The sequence below is a fragment of the Anabrus simplex genome, chromosome 3 (assembly GCF_040414725.1).
Source record: "Anabrus simplex isolate iqAnaSimp1 chromosome 3, ASM4041472v1, whole genome shotgun sequence".
In the NCBI taxonomy this organism is placed as follows: Eukaryota; Metazoa; Arthropoda; class Insecta; order Orthoptera; family Tettigoniidae; genus Anabrus; species Anabrus simplex.
The window spans coordinates 473,044,274-473,063,220 of NC_090267.1; positions in this window are offsets into that span (position 1 = coordinate 473,044,274).

Here is an 18,947-nt window from a genome sequence, read left to right on the forward strand (position 1 = left end):
CATAGTCCGTTGGTTTCCATGTTTGGAATGATGGTCAGTCTCTCCGAGCTCGTACGTCTTATGTGGCCATAAGAATTAAAACTCCGTTTACGAATGGTACCCTTTGAACTTTCCACATCCAGCTACAGCTAGTTGCCGTCTCCTGTACTTGCCACTGTATCTGATTGGTCCGAGAATATTATTATTATTATTATTAATAATAATTAATAATTAATAATAATAATTAATAATAATAATAATAATAACACCTTCAAACGTTTTGTCACGGTTCTATTCTGAGCCTTTGCTAGGAAATGTAATCATTGTGTTGTTTAGCATAGTGTATACTCACTCGTAGTACCTTACATAACATTACTTACACGGAGCAAGAATGGAACCTACAGAAGGTTGCTCGGGATCTCAGGGGACGATGCTTGAAGGGTAATTAGCTTTTAAAGAGCCATGGCTCCACCGACTATCATGCTCAGTAGGAAAGCCAGCATTTATAGCTATAGCCCGGCAACGTAATTTCCATTGCAAAAGACGTTTTTGCAGAGATAGTATGTCTATCTTATCCCACTCCTCTTGACAGGCTTTCTAGAACCCATTGATAGTGCGTGTACATCTATTTCCTAAGGCCATTTCTAGGAGTCCAAGTGAACAGAAGTGCATGGGTGACCCATCGGGTGCCTTCACTGGAATGCAAGTAAAAGGAATTGCACGGATTCCAGTTTCCATCTCCATTCTCTCTAAGCAACGACGAGTCGAACGGGAGGTCTGGCTGGATGGTTTATCCTGATATACCCATACGTAATTCTTCGTCCTTCCCTACAGTGCCCCGATATCTGTGTTTTAAATGGGTGTTAACACATCTTGCTGACAGTATGTAGAGCTCATCTTCACATTATCGACACGGCGAATGGTTAACTTGCAATTGTAGTAGTATCCAGCGGTGATCATGAACACACTTGAAAACTTTCCTGGCATTCTTTATACACTGTTTGATAAGAAAAGTTCTCTAGGGCGGTAGCAAATCGAGCGGTACACGTATGGTTTGTTTAAGGTCACTAAATTTTTTCCATCTCTCCCCTGCCAGATAGCCCTCATACAACTTTCTTCCGTTACTACAACGTTCCGAAATGTGACAAGACAACAGCTTATGAACTCGGCGGTTATGCCGCTTTTCTAATTGCAGGTCCTTCTTGAGTACTGTGGTAACTGTTGAAACAGACATCCCCAACGTACGTGAGGGTCCTTTGGGAGGGGGCAGGGTTACCATCTGAGACAAGAGCCTTCACTTTCCTCACCACTTCTGTTGTATGACTTGTGGCTGGTCATGGATTTGCCTGTATTTTCCCTCTGGAATTGAGCCCAGTCGGGCATTGCCTTTTCTGTTCAATACAGCACTGATCCCGTTTTCAGATGTCAATTAACCACCTATATTTTAACATCATAAAGAGCTGTTATGTAGCCCTCCCAGTAAGGACCAATCCACTTCGGTATCGTTACACACGATCTCAGTACTGACGTGAATAATCATTCCCCGTTTTGACGTGCTCAAGCTGATATCAGCCCCGCCAACTACCTTAAAGCTCGTCACCAGAGATCCCTAATGAGTTTCTGTATTGTTTCCTAAATGGTTTTTACTCCCGTCTCAGAATGGGTTTTTAATTCCTTTTCTCTACAAAATTATCATCGGTTTACAAGCAGATTACATCGCTATACTATAGTGAACAACAGATTGATTTTTTTATGCTTTAGTGAACGCTCCCTGCAGTCTAATTGTTTCATTCATGCTACAGAGGAAATACAACATATTCTATAGAAATTGTTCCAACTTACACATTGCGAAACAAAATCAGCGTTACGTGAGGACTGAGATGTCTCATTTGAGTATTAAGTGGGCAATATACAATAAATATGATTTATCTCCAATATACCTTCCAGTTCATAAGATAAACCTCTAGGAGTAGAGAGTATTTATGATTTACAGGGCATATCATCGAATTTCTAGTATAAAATCTCCACATAAATTAGCAAATGGCCCCAACGATCAGTTTTAATATATATCTGTGCATATGCACAGTGAGTTGAAAATTTCTAAAATCAACTAAATGAATTGTTAGGAGGAAGTTTGTTGCCAACGATAAGAAAGTCTGAATAGAAACAGTCAGAACCCCCCAAAACCTGAGATATAATTTTTTAATGTTCGCCTCAGCACGAACAAGAAAATAGAGCAAGTGATCGCAATGTCCTAACTATAAATGTTAAGAGGTATGAAGGGAGGCTTTGAATGTATAAATTGTTTTGTAAGGAAGATGTTTTAGCTAAATTCACTATTTCTTTCATACTTCACTCATATGGTCTGGAATTTATGGAATTATATATTGACGTACTCACTGTAATTTAGCTCGCAGATTAGTAATTATTTCAAATATGTTGCGTTGCAAAGTACAATTCTTGACAATGTTTCTGTTCTATTCATTGACCTACCGCTTCGTAAATATTTATTTTATCTTATACTCTATCAAATTTAATTTGGAAAAATAGAATCCCTATGTTTAGGCATTTATAAGCCAGAATGCAATATTACCGAAGCGAGTAACAAGTATACTAGCCCGGCCAACAGATCTACCATCAGATTTGCATGAACATTAGGGGCCCGGACTATTAGAACCCCTAGAAGTTATATTACTCTTGCTACATTACAGAAGAGTGAGCTAGACGACACCAGCCGAATTAGTTTGCATTCTATCCTAAGTAAACTAAATTCTAGACATAGACAACACACTAATGTTTCTTGAAAATTATAAGGATAGCCCAAATAAAACGGAATGCTATATGAAGTCATCTGCTTGAAATGTCAATTGCAGTGAATGTAGAATCCTCCCTAATGTATTTACTGTAATTTTTTGTATTCTCTTGCTGTATGATTATTTTTGTTATTCATGACTTTCTTTGTAACGTGATTGCATTATAATTATTGCTTTGAAACATGTAATATTATGCATCAAGCTCTAGTAATTAATACTGATAATAGTACAATAATTATAACATTTTTGGGGGTATTAATGCTAACAAAAAAATATAACTTATGTAAATCATTCATTCATTCATTCATTCATTCATTCATTCATTCATTCGGGTGGCTGAAAGGGGGAGCAGGCCCTCAAAGGTTGAGAAACACTGGTTCAGATGATATTAGGAATGTTATTATGGACAAATAAAACATGCCGAATCCCAGTCAAGTATAGTGAACAGCCTGGTGAGAAAATAAAAATGATATGCCGTTTGGCTAGTAACGATGAGTCGATTAAGGAATGGTTCCGCCACCAACTACGGCTCGGAGTATCCGACATCAAGTGGACCGTTGGGACATTGGGACGGTATGTTCTCGTATTCCGAGCATAATACATCTGAGAATCCAACGAAAGACTTGGATTCATTTCGGCAGTACTTACTGTATACCGCCATTGCGCCTGCGGAAACCATTATGTAACAATGTTGTCTGATAAATACTGACCCGCAGTACATACATAACAAGGAGGGAAATTTGTTCAAAGTTACTGGCACAATAACAATGGCGCAACGATAATTTATTACTTACTCTGTCTTTCCATAAGTATTTGTGTTACTGATTGGTATACATTCCCCATGCAGATTATTATTATTATCATCATATTTTAAGTAGAACATTGCTGGTAACTCCAAGTTCTGTTTCTTTGATAAACTAGCGAACCCGTGCTTCTCCACAGCATTCGTTATAAATAGGTCAGATAACTCGTCTTGATATTCCTTTCTTAGTTATATTGTTTTGCCTGCCCTTTTCAATAGTATATTCAATTTAGTTTGTAACACTTCTTGCTATAAAATATCCTCTGCCTTCGACTATTCCGCAATATCTGGATCTTAATATTTTCGAACTATCTTTCCCGAGATAGTGCAACATACAACTTACCGTGACTGGATAATGGTTCTGGAAAGTAGACACCTACTTTTTCAAGCGTTGGTCCGTGCTTTTCTAATGGTCGTACAGAAGGCTAGTCGACTTGATTCCTTCCCATCTGTATGTACGTAAACTGTTTTCTATGAGCAGCATATAAGTTTTCCACCGTCTGTTGAGTATATTCAGAAGCTGGGAAAGGTCAGAGAATCAAAGAGCATCCACTAGAGAACAGTATTCTTTTATCATCGGAGGAAGTCTATACTCTGGCTTCACAGGTAGTAATCAAGTATAGCTGCATGAAATGACATTACTAGGGATGAAAAACACTTATATCGGAATACTGATGAAAGTGTCAGTCCTTTAACAACCGCTATGGAGGGAATGTATTGCGGGCTAGGGTAAGCCTTCAACTGCAATTATTGAAGCGATCATTTAATGACTTTATTTTATTATTACTCAAATTTGGCTGAATTTAGAGACCTATCAATGCCTCATAATTCACCGGGAGGTAATTTCCGAGCGAACAAACCAGAAATGAAACAAATCGGTCCAGTAGGATGGATGGATTTGCCAAAGCTGTTTTAGTAAACTATTTTGATATATAGTGACTTAGCAAATGTCATGGGACAGTCACCTAATAGCGTGTGGGGCCTCCTCTGGTCCTGCGAACTGCAGTGAGACGCCGTGGAAGTGAGTCGACAAGTCCCTGGTAGTCCTCTGGCCGCAGCTGATACCAAATCGTTTGCATAGCGGCCGCCAATGCTGGTCTGTTCGTGGGTGCAGGATCCATGGCACGGAGCCTGCGTTCTAGGACATCCCAAATGTGCTCGATAGGGTTCATATCGGGACTCCTGTGTGGCCATGGCAGTCATTGGACCTCCACTGCATGTTCCTGGAACTATTCCCGGGCGACGTGGGAGCGATGTGGCGGCGCGTTATCGTCTTGAAACACCGCAGAACCGCCTGGGCGCTGGAAGGCAAAAAAATGGGTAGAGATGATCTCCGAGCAGCTCAACATACCGCGCACCATTGAAATTCCACCTCAGACCATAACAGACACACCAGCGCCCTGGACCACACCTTCGAGGCAGGCGGGATCCATTGCTTCATGTGGTCTGCGCCATACATGGTGCATCCCATAGGCATGGTGCAGTTGAAATAGTGATTCGTCCGACCATATCACGTTACACCATTGTTCCAGTGTCCATCCCTGGTGACTGGCGACAAATGCGCGTCGTTGTCCCCGATGACGTTGGGTTAACAGTGGCACCCGTGTGCGGCGTCGGCTCCCATACACCATAAAACCCGTGTTCCTACGGAATGCCCACTCGTAGACGTGTCTAGCACGGCCTGTGTTGAATTGAGCCGTGATTTGTTGCACGGTTGCCCGCCTGTCACTACTGAAAATCCGTCTCAGATGTCGCCGGTCACGGTCATCAAGGGTGGCTTGACGGCCGATCGTTCGACCGTTGTGGACGGTGACACCCGCATTCAACCATTCACGATACACCCTGGACACGGTTGAACGTGTTAAGCCGAATTCTCGCACCACTTCCGAAATCGCACTACCCATCCGTCGGGCACCGACCACCATACCCAGTTCGAACGGTGTGACCTTACGACGACGTTCCATGTTACACCTGTCACATGTACATCCACTGCTCCCAAGGTCGCCTATACAACTGCCGCTGGCACAGGGGGCGTGTGGTGCGCAGACAACACACCTGCGCATCAGTGCTCCGCTATCCCATGACATTTGCTCAGTCAGTGTATATATATAGCTCAGTAATGAATCCGGAAATATTGTAATTTTCAGAGTTCCTTATTACAAAGAAATAATAATACGGGAGCTGCAAGAACTCGATGAGACGGCAAGGAAGATTTTGAGGAAAATTCTGGGACCGCAGAAGACTATTGATGGGATTTTGAAGAAAAGGAGCTCTACAAGTACACTGACAAGTCACGGATACAATGTGGAAACGAAGGCCGAATTTCTACCGAAGTCTAGTAAGAATAGGTGAAAATCTACTAACCAAAAATCTTCACATACATCATGGGATTAAAGGCCAGCTCCAAGTGTGCAGAAGAGGTCAAGTGAGGTGGGGAAGAAGTTGGAATTACACTGCAAATAATCCATAACAGAGAAGAGTTCAAAAGAAGCGTCGAGAGTCAAAAATCACTTGAAGAGAAACCACTGAAAAGGAAACCAAAAACGGATTGTTTTCGAAGAGGAGAGAAATATAAGAAGGGAAAGAAAGGAGAAGAAATACCAGGAAGCCTTCAGTTCTATGCGGCCAATATATGGTCAAATTCAGAAATAAATAAGTAGACGAATTAAAATAAATACATAAATAGTAATTTTAAGAATTGGGCAACGCAGCTGTACAGTTCGTGAACAGTGTGAATATTCGCTCAGTTCATGAAATGAGTAACTGTAATTTCTCCCCGTAAAACAAGCAAATATTGTGTAGAGTTTTTATTTCCGTACATGCCATGAAGGTCCGTGGACGAGTCCAAATAAAAGGCTACCACTGGCCGTTACCTCGGAACTTATTAGGAGATATAACTTCGCTCTGTGACCGCCAAAATAGTTCTTGGGAATTAAGCTGGTACTCATTTATACTGTAGGCTACGTGAACCTCTGGCCACGTGCCCCACCAAACGTCTAAAATTTATTTCTAAATTTTTGAACTTCCTTGCAGGTAATCGACCCCACGTCCTTCTCGGTTCGACAGCCATTGTATTAAATACGGAAATGTGATAATTTCATGTGGCTATTTCTAGCCGGGTGCAGCCCTTGTAAGGCAGACCCTCCGAAGAGGGTAGACATCATCCGCTATGTGTACGTAACTGCGTGTTATTGTGATGGAGGATAGTGTTATTTGCAGTGTGTGCGTTGCAGGTATGTTGGAAACAGCACAAACACCCAGCCCCCGAGCCATTACAATTAACCAATGAAAGTTAAAATTCCCAACCCGACCGGGAATCGAACCCGGGACCCTCTGAACCGAAGGCCAGTACGCTGACCATTCAGCCAACGAGCCGGAATATGGAAAGGTAAGAAATGTAGAATAATATTCCAGGGAATACTTGTTTTGCAGAGACTGAGTGACATGGATACGCGGTGTGTTTCAAATAACTGCGCGCAACCTTCACATCCAGGGATCGAACACTACTGTCAGTAGGCCAGATGATTATCCGTGGTTTCGCATATTCGCACTAGGCCTATTCGCTCCGAATTTCCGGTGTCTACTTCCCTCAACATAAATACAACGCATTTATAGGCTATAACAAAAAATGAAAAAAAAAAATGTAATCGATGGAGGAGAGGGAGATGGAATTTTAGCAGGAATATTCAAACTCCTGGTTGTCCATTTTATCTGACCCTGTCTTACTCCATCGTCACCGTAAGATCTTTTCCTATCGGTGCGGGATAAAACCCTTAGAAAAATAAAAATGGTTTTACAGAGGAACTGGCCATAACGAGAACAAAAATGTTGTTCCACTCTCGTTGGGATGGATATCTCCGCACAATTTGAGCACGGTTAGATTCCAATCAATGGCTCCAAAGCTGTCGTGTGGTTAAAGTATTAGGGCTGTTAACTGTTGTTTGTGCTGCTCGACATTGTTTGTTCAGCCCGGATGTGGGCCAACTCAAAGAAGACGAGATATTACACGTTACTCTCTCTCTCTCAAGATGAAGAAATGTTATTCTTAGAAAGCTCATGTTCCTACAGGACGGTGTCTACTTCTATCAACATAAATGCAACGCGTTTATATAACAAAAAGTGAAAATAAAGAATTTTTAATCGATAGAGGAGGTGGAGATGGAATTTTAGCACGAATATTCAATCTCTCGGTTGTCCATAGTTCGAAAGGAAGGTTGCTGCGGGCAACTAAGCATACAATATACATCGTTGCTGCACAAAATAAGGCAACCAGAGCTGGCACGAGGAAACATCATTTCATAAGTAGATTAGCTGACCTTCCCGTTCTTCGTAACGGAATTCTACATAATAAGTAAAGAGCCGAGCGAGTTTGCCATGTGGTTAGGGTCGCACAGCTGTGAACTTCCATTCGGGAGATAGTGGTTTCAAATCCCACAGTTTTTGTGGTTTCCTATTTTCACACCAGTCAAATGCTGAGAGTGCACCTGAATCAAGGCCTTGACCGTTGCCTTCCCAATCTTAGCCCTTTCCTAGTCTCCCTTCGTCGAAAGCCTTCTATGTGTTAGTGAGATGTTAAATCAGTACCAAAGAAAAAAAAAAGGATAACTTGTTTCTGTTTCAGTTCTTTTACTTCAAATTGGCTTTCTGGCATTTCAAAAACTGTCACCGCGTACGAGGCAAATGTATTTGGTGTACTATATTTTACGTTGTTTTCATTGTTGCGTCAATGTAGCTGATGTACTAGATGTTTTATATTATTATTATTATTATTATTATTATTATTATTATTATTATTATTATTATTATTATTATTTGTGCCCATTGCATTTTCTGACGTGTTCCAAGATGGCGTCAAAGTGGAGGTAATGGACCACACAGGCCGGAATTGTATGAAAAGAACCATAAGTTAGAAGTTCACAGGAGGCCAAGACCAAGTAGCAGCATACAATTTTAAAAGGCTGTGAGGAGAGAACAGAACAGTATCAAGTGAAATGTTTCAAGAGAAACAAGTAAAATATAAGATAGTATTATCACACTTACTAATCTCATGAGATAGAGAACGGACATACATAAATTCAGCTGCAAGAGAAAGGAAGACCAATTGATACGATAGACGAAATTACACAAATATTACCCGTGATAAACAAGACAATACTGCCGTAATACACGTTATTCGAAAACGAAGAGAGGAATCGCGGCGTGAAATAAGAAAATTTGAATCAAATACGTTCACCAGTTGAACCGATACGAAACAATAAGACACGTCAAAGCTCATTAAAAACAGAGCTTAGATAAGGGGAGAAGTTAACTATTACAGTATTAAGCCTTCAAGAATAGAATTATCGCGTAAAATTATAGATTAGAAAAATAAGGCAGAGATAAGATCGAAGACACTGAACCAAGAGTTAAATATTTGATTAATCAGGTTAATAAGAAGAATATCGGGATACTGACGAGAGATTATTATTTTAAGAAGTTCTGAAATGAACATTTACTCGTTGTAATTATTTGATTTTAACATTAGCTCAAGAGTGAAGGAGATGTCACACTAATTTCGAGGTGGACCGACCTGGAGATGAATATGAACTAGCCGGCAGACCAGACCTGATAAGGGGGAATACTCCAGCCGTTCCATAGACCACAGCTGGCCAAAGACCAGAGATGTGACACGGAGAGCTACAGAAGTCACCGTACTCGCTGAATGGCAAGCTAAGTTTGCAAAATATTGGTTTTTAATTTAGACGTAATTATCTGGTAAAATTTACAATACGTGTGAAGTATTTAAGAATTGAAGAGACTCAGTGAAGTGATATGTTTGAATTATATCTTACTAAATTAACTTATGACATGCTCGATATCTCGAAAAAGTGGCTATACATATGTTGAGTGGATTATGATAGCAAATGAAAATATGATTATTTGCCAGAAGGAATGTAGATTATTACACAGCAGGATGAGAGTATTTGCGTGCATTAGATTTCATTAATGGGTTTTGTGAAACCAATCATAATAAGTTAGCGTCATTATGTGATGATATAGAGAGGAATTATAATTTATATGAGTTATTCCTCTCGAATTACGTCATCAGATGGAATTATGAAGTACTAGAGGTTAAACATAATTCTATGAGAAGAAATATGATCCAAATAAGTGAACATAGTTGCAATGAAGTTTTATACGTCTTAAGATTGTATTATTTATGAAGAGGATATGATATAAGGAAACGTGGTTATGTTGTTGATATAATTGAATTGATTGATCGCTACATAGATGAGAATGGAATTATATGAAGCGATTATAGTGAAGTAATACGAAAATGTGTTGCAATGAAGACATAATGAGGGATAAAAAATGTGTATATTCAGATATGAATCAAATATGTGAAGCAAGTACAATGAAAGAGATACGTCGAGGGAATAACATAAGACAAGGTATGCATGCCAAACCCATATGCATATTTGAAAATAAATTGTTTCAGCTATGTCAAATACAGCTGTATTGTAAGGAAATGCTTATAGCAAATGTCATAATGTGGTAATGCACATAATGAAAGATGAAATGTGTGTGTAGCTGTATTGAAAACATACATAGATAGATAGTATCGATCTAAACTAAAATTTAGAGCAGTCACTTAGATAAACTGGTGATGATAATTTAGGCTTCGTGATAGGTCAAATGCATATCGAGAGGAAGTTAAGAATGTTAATTATGAACTAATTTAGTTAGAAATGATATATAGATTATTTTATATTTTTAAAAATGTTTCATGGTTATTTTTAATACGTAAATATAATAGACTAGGAGGATAGGTCAAAACCATATCAGATGTAAGGCTTTTCAGGCGTTTTGCTCTATTAACCAGCGTTTCGTCTTAGGTCTGACACTAGACTCATCAGAGTGGGATGTGTCAGACCCTACCCACTGACGCTGGGGTGTATGCAGGCGAACTTATCAGAAGCCCTTATAAGAGGCACAGTCCGATAACTGCATACGGGAGATAAACCTCCACAATGGAATCATTGCCCGCCTAGCAATTCCGAATGGAAAATTCTAAATTCCCTCCATGGGAATTTACAATTTTTCATTAGGGGGATAGGTGCCGAGATTTTGGAAGGCAATAGTGAGTAGTAACCTTAGCATGTCATTCAACAAAAACATCGATGAAAAGTGACATTTAAAAAATAATTCAGATTGCGTGATTTTAAAGAAAACATTCGAAAATGAATCGAGTGTTAGTCAAAGATATGCGTGATTATTTTCTTTCAATTTAATGATTATTTTAATGATGTAACATATTAACTGGATATTTTTCATATCAAATGAAATGTAAAATAAGATGTTAGCTCATGTCAGGATTGAAATCCACCTTTTCTAAGCCAGCGCTGACTTAAACGAAATGCTTGTATAATGGTAATTAATTCTATGAGATATTGGACGAATATCAGGAAATGCTACTTTCTCTTTTCTTTAGTAGGCCTAATTCATTTAGATTAATAAACTACTACTTATTTATGTTTAAATGTGTGAGTAAGTGACTTGTAGATATTAGAGTGTATGTTAACTTAGTTTTAAGTTGAGTTTATGCGGTTTATTATGATACCTGCGGTGATTTAAAATGCGGTAGGATGGAGACGTTCATCCGGAAGTGAAATACGTCGCGTGCGATCTGACTTCCTTGAATTCACGTTAAGCTAAACTATTTCACGAAGATTTACCTTGAGAAGACAACCAGTTACTGGGATATTTTACGTGCGTCGTACCTGGACGCAGGATGGGCGTATATTATTATTATTATTATTATTATTATTATTATTATTATTATTATTATTATTTCTTCTTGCGTTCCGGCCTTCTAAGGACCACGTTACAATTTCAATTGTTCCTCCTTAGTTGTTCTTTCCTTTTCTTCCAGTATTCTTTCATTGTTTCACTGTGTTTCTTTTTCCTGTCTTCAGTCCACTTTGTGCCTGTTTTCCTTTCCTTCCTCCCTTGGAATCCTTCCATTTGTAATACTTTCTTCCTAAAAATCTTTCTTTCCAATAATTCTTCTTCTCGTATGTTGTTCCTTTGCAGGTCTTTCTTGACTTCTTGAATTCAGGTGGTAGTTGATTTCTTTTCCCAAAGGTACTTGAAGATTCGTTTAGTTAGTCTATTGTCATCCATTCTGTAAATGTGTCCAAGAAATAGTAATCTCCTTTTTCTTATTGTTTCTGATATGTTTTCTACGTTTTGGTGAATTTCATTGTTACTTCTTAATTTCCAAAACTCTGCAATTCTTAGAGGACCTAATATTTTCCTTATAATTCTTCTTTCTAATATTTCTAATTTATCAAGCTTGTAGTTCAGTGCTAGACATTCGCTGGCATAAAGGCATTCTGGTTTCACCACTGTGTTGTAGTGCTTTATTTTAAGTTTTCTTTATTATTATTATTATTACTATTATTATTATTATTATTATTATTATTATTATTATTATATTTGTCCGATTCCTTGGTTGAAAGACCAGAGTTGAATCCTTCGGTTGAGGGGGTCCCGCGTTCCATTTCCGGCAGGGACGGGGATTTTCATCGCTTCTGATTAATTCTTCTGCCTCGAGAAATGGGTTTTTCTGTTTGTCTCGACAGTTTGCCGCTTCATATGCAGACAACACGACACATTGCCAACCACCACGGAAACACGAAATTGTAGGAAATTACATCCCTCTACATAGGGTTGGCGTCGGGAAGGGCATCAGGCCATGAAACAGGGCCAAATCCACGTGTGCGACACAGTTGTTACCCGCGTCAACACAGATGTGGGATAAGCGGTAGCAGTAGATTATTATTATTATTATTATTATTATTATTATTTTTACAGTGAAACCTGTTTGTAATGGAACCTGTACATAGCGGAAACCTGGTATTAACGGAAATATTCCAAGGCCTCATGAGATTAAAACTAAAACATATAGAAATGTGCTTGCACTTAGCGGAACCTGCCCAGCGCGGAGACGGAAACGGTTTCTGAGTATACAGCGGAAAATATACAAATACAAGTATGATGAGAGCTGAATTGTTTAAAACTTTTTGAATTTATAATAATATTATTTGTTATACGTCCCACTAACCATGTTCTTTTATGGTTTTCAGACACGTCGAGGTGTTGGAATTTTCTCCTGCTGGAGTTGTGATAGTAAATCTACTGCCACGAGTCTGGCATATTTGAGCACCTTCAAGCACCACCGGACTTAGCCAGATTCGAACCGGCCAGTTCAACCGAGCTACTCACCCCGGCATAATTGTTTTTTGAATTTTATTGGATCTATAAGGAAATAAATTATGTTGGCAACCCTACAATTTATGCCCAGAAAACAATTCTTGTATATTCAACAAATTATAATTGTCACGAAAAATTTAACTTCCTTGAGTACATGAAAAGCAGTGAAAAGGAAATTTATTGTAGTGTCTCTCTTGTGTAACGATTAATAAAATAAACAGGGTTTCAGCATACAGCATCCTGTTGTTTCTCATAAGAGGTACACAATGCAGTAAAATGACTAGAAAACACCTCACGCTACTGTGCAGAACACCAGTAAACAATACGCGAGTGTAATGATATCACGTTTACCTGTTCTGAACGGAACCCTGTGTACAACGGAAAAGAAGCGTGGTATCATGAGATTCCGTTGCGTACAAGTTTCACTGTATTATTATTATTTTAATAATAATATTACAATTTAGCCTATATATTTATCAATTTCAATTCCGTACGCCAAACAGTTTCTGGATATAATTCAAATAATTATTGTCCATTTGTGCCTTGGATTATGATTAAGTAAGCCAAATGGTTTCCAAGAAGTGAATATTTTTGCTCTCAGGATTTAACCCCGTTTTAAGAAACCCCAAGAGTAGATTTTTTTCCAAATCTTGTCCCTATCGTTGATGTGGTTAGAAGTTTTCTAAAAATGGGTCATCCTTCCATCATCCTTCATTATTATTGTTATTATTAAATATATAGTCTAAATTGTAATATTATTATTAAAATAATAATAATACAGTGAAACTTGTACGCAACGGAATCTCATGATACCACGCTTCTTTTCCGTTGTACACAGGGTTCCGTTCAGAAGCTCTATTTAGCCGTTGAAAATTCTAAAACCATTTCTTATATAACATCCAAGGCAAAAGGTACGTGCACTAATTCAATGGTGTGTTGCCTGCTGCATATCTTCCGATTTGTCGTGCAGAAGCAAACTGTTCGTGTTTGAAAATGAAATCAGATATTGAAGACTGCAAGACTCAAGGTTCAAAAATCCCCAACCCAGACGAGAATCGAACCCTGTAACTGCTAGACCAAATGCGAACATGCTAACCAGTTAGCTAGGGAATCCAGTGGTACGTGCACTGCAGAACCGCTTTAACATACAGGCTGAGGAGAAACAACTTCACTATCAGGACACGAGCAGGTTAATTGGAGAGTCCCTTCTGATATGAACCCAGTTAAAAGTAGCGGTATGTAAAATATTCATGACACTGGATAATATTATGGGGTTAATGGTTTTTGAATTGATTTGAGTCTATTAATGAGCTATTTATTTTACAGCGGTGCTTTGTTCAATGATTTTGTAGTGTTTAAACTACCAGGTATGCTAGCTATGCACATAAAATGAGAATAACGATTACCATAACATAATTATTGTACGCTGATACGGATTTTGATACAAATTAGTAACGTTATAAACATATTGTTTAATAAGTACTACACCAGCGAGCTCATGTATTTGTGAGCAATAGATCGGACATGTAATATGAAAGATTAGTGCAACAAGATTCGTCGAAATTAGGGTTTAAGTTTTAAGTCTGCCACATTTTAAGGCTGCATTTTCGGTATGAAGCCAGGTAAAATCTGTGTTAGTATTACTGCACAAAGAGTCCGCCTCCGTAGCGTAACGGTTAGTGTTATTAGCTGCCGTCCTCGGGGGCCCGGGTTCGATTCCCGGTACTGCCCGAAATTTCAGAATGGCAGGAGGGCTGGTATGTGGTTGAAATGGTACATGCAGCTCACCTCCATTGGGGGTGTGCCTGAAAAGAGCTGCACCACCTCGGTATGAGGACACGAGTTTACTTTACTGTGTTTGTGATTTGATTGTATGTGGAGGCTACTCTCTGGAATTATTGAACCGATTTCAGTCATTCTTCGACCATTGTTGTTTGAGTAGTCAGTCAACAGACAGGTTTGATGCTACTCTCCGTAACACCCTATCCTGTGCCAAACTTTACATTTCCATATAACTACATCTTGCATCTTCTCTAATCTGCTTGCCGTATTCGTACTTTGGTTTACCCCTACCGATCTTACCACCTACACTTCCTTCGAAAACCAGCCGTCTGGGTGTCTTGAAATTAGTCCTATCATTCAATCTCTCCTTCTGGTCAAATTTAGACAAATCGACCTACTCTCACTAATTCAATTCAGTATCTCCTCATTCGAGATTTTATGCGATCTTACCTTCAGCATTCTTCTATAATACCACATTTCAAACGCTTGTATTATTTTTCTTCCTGAGCTACTTATCGCCCATGTTCCACTTTCATACAAAGCCACGTTTGTGCTAATCTGAATTTTACGTGCTCCTTACTTCTACTATCATTAGTTATTTTACTACCCAAGAAGCAATATTCATCTACTTCCATTAAGACTTCGTTTCCCAATTCAATATTTCCTCTATCACATGACTTTGTTCGTCGGCACTCCATTACTTTTGTTTTGGACTTATTCATTCTCATCTTATATGCCTTCCCCAAGACTCTGTCCATACCATTCAGATCTCCAGATTTTTTGCAGAGTCAGATAAAATAACAATATCATCGGCAAATCTCAGGGTTTTGATTTCTTCTCCTTAATTATGGTACAGTCCGGCGTGAGAGTGGGAAGCAACGGAAAATCATTTTCAGGGCTGCCGACAGTTGGGTTCGAATCCAATATATTCCGGATGTAAGCTCACAGGTGCGCGCCCCTAACCGCACGGTCAAATTGCCAGGTCTTTCTTTTAATAAATCTGCTATACATCGCTCCGACGCAGGTAGATATTACGGCCAAGGCGGGATAGGAAAGGGCTAAGAATGGATAGGAAGCGACAGTGGGGTTCGAACCCACTACCTCCCGAATTCAAGCTCACATCTACGTGACCGAAGGCGACGACGAAAAGAAATGTATATGGTTGCCTACAGTGCGATACTGCACAGAAATGTACCAGATAGAGGATATTCAGGTGATGGGTCTCATGATCGGTAATAGGAGGACGACCCCTAAAATGGTGGTCGAAATCATGACTCTGTTTGGGATCAGCACTGATGAACTCGTGAACCGAGGCCTATAAGCTCTCAGTGGGTTGTAATGGGCTCACCATGTCCGCCAATTATCGTCGCACTTCATGTTGAACACCAGCTGTGATCACCACCTCCCTTCTTCACCAACTGGTGTGTCACTGAACCTCGTTGTCATACGTCAAGATTCCACTGACGTCGTTGCTGTCAGTTTTGACTGTCACCTTGAATATTCCAGTATCTTCAATTTTGTTCTGTACTACCTGTGACATAACTGTGGTATACAAGGAACTTGGTATACAGTAACACAACAAAGTTTATTGCTTCAGTAGTTTTATACAGTATTTACAAGAAATATAATGAAACTTGTCTTGAAGCTTGATTGATTGCACGCTGTTAATGCTGTTATTAAATGATAGACTGAAAGTCTGTGGCACAAATATATACTTACAAAGAGAGAGTCCTATATACACATTCACACTTATCTTGAGGAGATAGTCTATTCCACTGGGGAATATCCTTGGATAGTCGAAAACTATCTGGTGTGCGATATTCAGTGTAACTTGTAGAGAGTCGCGTTAGTAGAAGTCTAGTATTGGACTTAGACTTGCAAGGAACTTGCATCAATATCTTAATTCGCAGAATGCTAAGATAGTCGTCGATGCACTGGTGAGGACTTGAGAGAGTAGCAGAATGCTCGACTCGGGGCTCTATGTGACTACGGGAATCAGGGAAGATGAGGCAATATCCGGAGGTGAGACCTCACGACCACCAATCAGTCCACCTGTTCAAGACACCTTTTTAAGAGGAATGCTTCCGTGTTTGACTTGCGGTGTGGTCTGGTCGTTGGACACTGGGGTAGTCCTTGGTAAGGCGAGGAACGTCGCTCCTTATATAGCGCAGGCTGACGTCACAGACGAGCATGCCAGGCGCAGTGCAGTCCTCTCGTAGGCTCTGGAAACATCGGTGATGCGGCGGGTTGCGGAGCTTGTAGGCGCGGAGCTTGAGAGCGGAGGACACACACAACAATAACCACCCCTTGTAACCCTCCCCTACCAGACTTCGCAATTTACAGGCTCTTTCCTATAAATCCAGGCCGTCAAGCGGCGATTCGGAGACCGAAGGGGCTGTACGGGAGGCGCGCACATAGTTCTTGACCTTGTAAGGAGCGTGCATGTGTTCGAGCTAGCATCAGTAGCCAGTCATAATCTCAGTTGTTAACATGGTGAGACAGTTATCATCGCAACACCATATTTTCTTACGTAAAAGTTATTTTGAGTACAAGTTGGCTCGACGGGTAAGCGATGCATTTATTCAGCAACTTCCTGGTGAAGTGTATTGTAAAACAATTTGAAACAACGGGCACAGTGCTCAATAAAATATATGCGCGCACACGAATAGTTTTAACATAGGAAAAGCTAGACGACCTTGGAGAGAATTTTGAACGGTCTCCGAATAAATTACTCATAAAATTAGCACGAGCACGGGTTTCGGCTTATTCTGCACGCAGAGCTACAAAGCTGTTACACATACAACTGTACAGGTTTGAACGAGCCCATTGTTCAAAATTTGCTGATCCAGCCACAAGAGTGAGGTATTGTCAGGGGTATCCTGTATCGTTGAATGATCGCTCATTCGACCCACAGCTTGTGTTAGTATTAGTGGTCGCGTGAACTGACATTATAAAGTATGACACTTCCAGCATCGTTTATAAGGTAGGATTTCATATAAGATTGTATACACACTTTAATCAGGCCTGCCGCGCGCGACGTAATTTGGGCTGAGGCAGCTGCTGTAGCGCAGAGTACGAACACCGTGCGCTCGGTCTGGATTTATAAGAAAGTCACTGTATACTGCCTAACACGGCTTTTTCCATTGAGATACGTTTCGACTGTTGGGGAATGAGGCACTTGGAGAAAATCTCTTTACGATGTTGCTGTAAATATTCAAGTTCAGGACTTGCCTATACCAGCATGCATCATGAGGTAGTGTAACTTGTATCTTTAAATTCTGATGTCTAAGGTTATCGAGTGTTTAACCTCTATACTTTAATCGATATCAGATTCAACGGACTGTTAATTCATGTAACCTTTTGTTCTTTCAATGTTGTAGTTTATGAGAAACATGATATTATTTTGGTCATTATTTCAGAACTTTTGTACTTCAAAGCTGTTTCTATAAATTTACTATGAAGAAAGGTTGTTTTGTTAAATAATCTAGACTGGTTATAATACGTATTTTTGTAAAGTTTTTCAAGTGTATTAAAAGTAAGATACCGGTTGCAAAACTTTTAAATAATTTTTCTTATATAGACATTTTCTTAATCTTGGTACAGATTTTCCCTACACTAGTAATGCCACAGGTATTAAATTTCTACGGCTTTTTCCAACATTACAGGGCTACAGAAGAAAGAAGTAATTTTTTCTGTAAAATGTATACTTTTCAAAATATGGTAATTTAAAATTCTTTTGGAAAATATGTCTATGGGGAAACAATTATATCCCGCCTAATAATAATAAATATTTTTAAAAACTGCTTCTTATTCTTGTCAAGGAATATTCAAGATAAAATTGACAGGAGTTTCCAGTAAATATCTTTGCCCAGTTTCAAGAAAATGTTACCTAAACATTGAAAAATGAACGAGGGAAATATAGAGCAGGCTCACTCCCCTTAATCAAACTTAGTCCTCTCAATGCTTTCATGTTAAGTCTATTCCTTCGATTTGAATTTATTGTGTATACATTTTCGTCTCAACATTTCATTTGAGGATGTTCTGGAGTCTCTTTGAATATTTCATTCTAACCGCGCGGTGTCCTATTCGGTTGTTCACGTGTGTTTACTTTATAATATGTTGTATTTTCCGTGTCGGTACAAACTTGGTTGGGAAGGATTATTTCGATGTATTTCAGTCTGTACTTTACAAATCAAACTAAGATAATATTGGTGCCACGTTTTATCTGTAACAAACCTTTGTAATATTCTTCTGTAGTTTGTCATGATAAGAAATGTAACGTTCTATTATTTTGTTTGTGCCTGAACTGAACACAT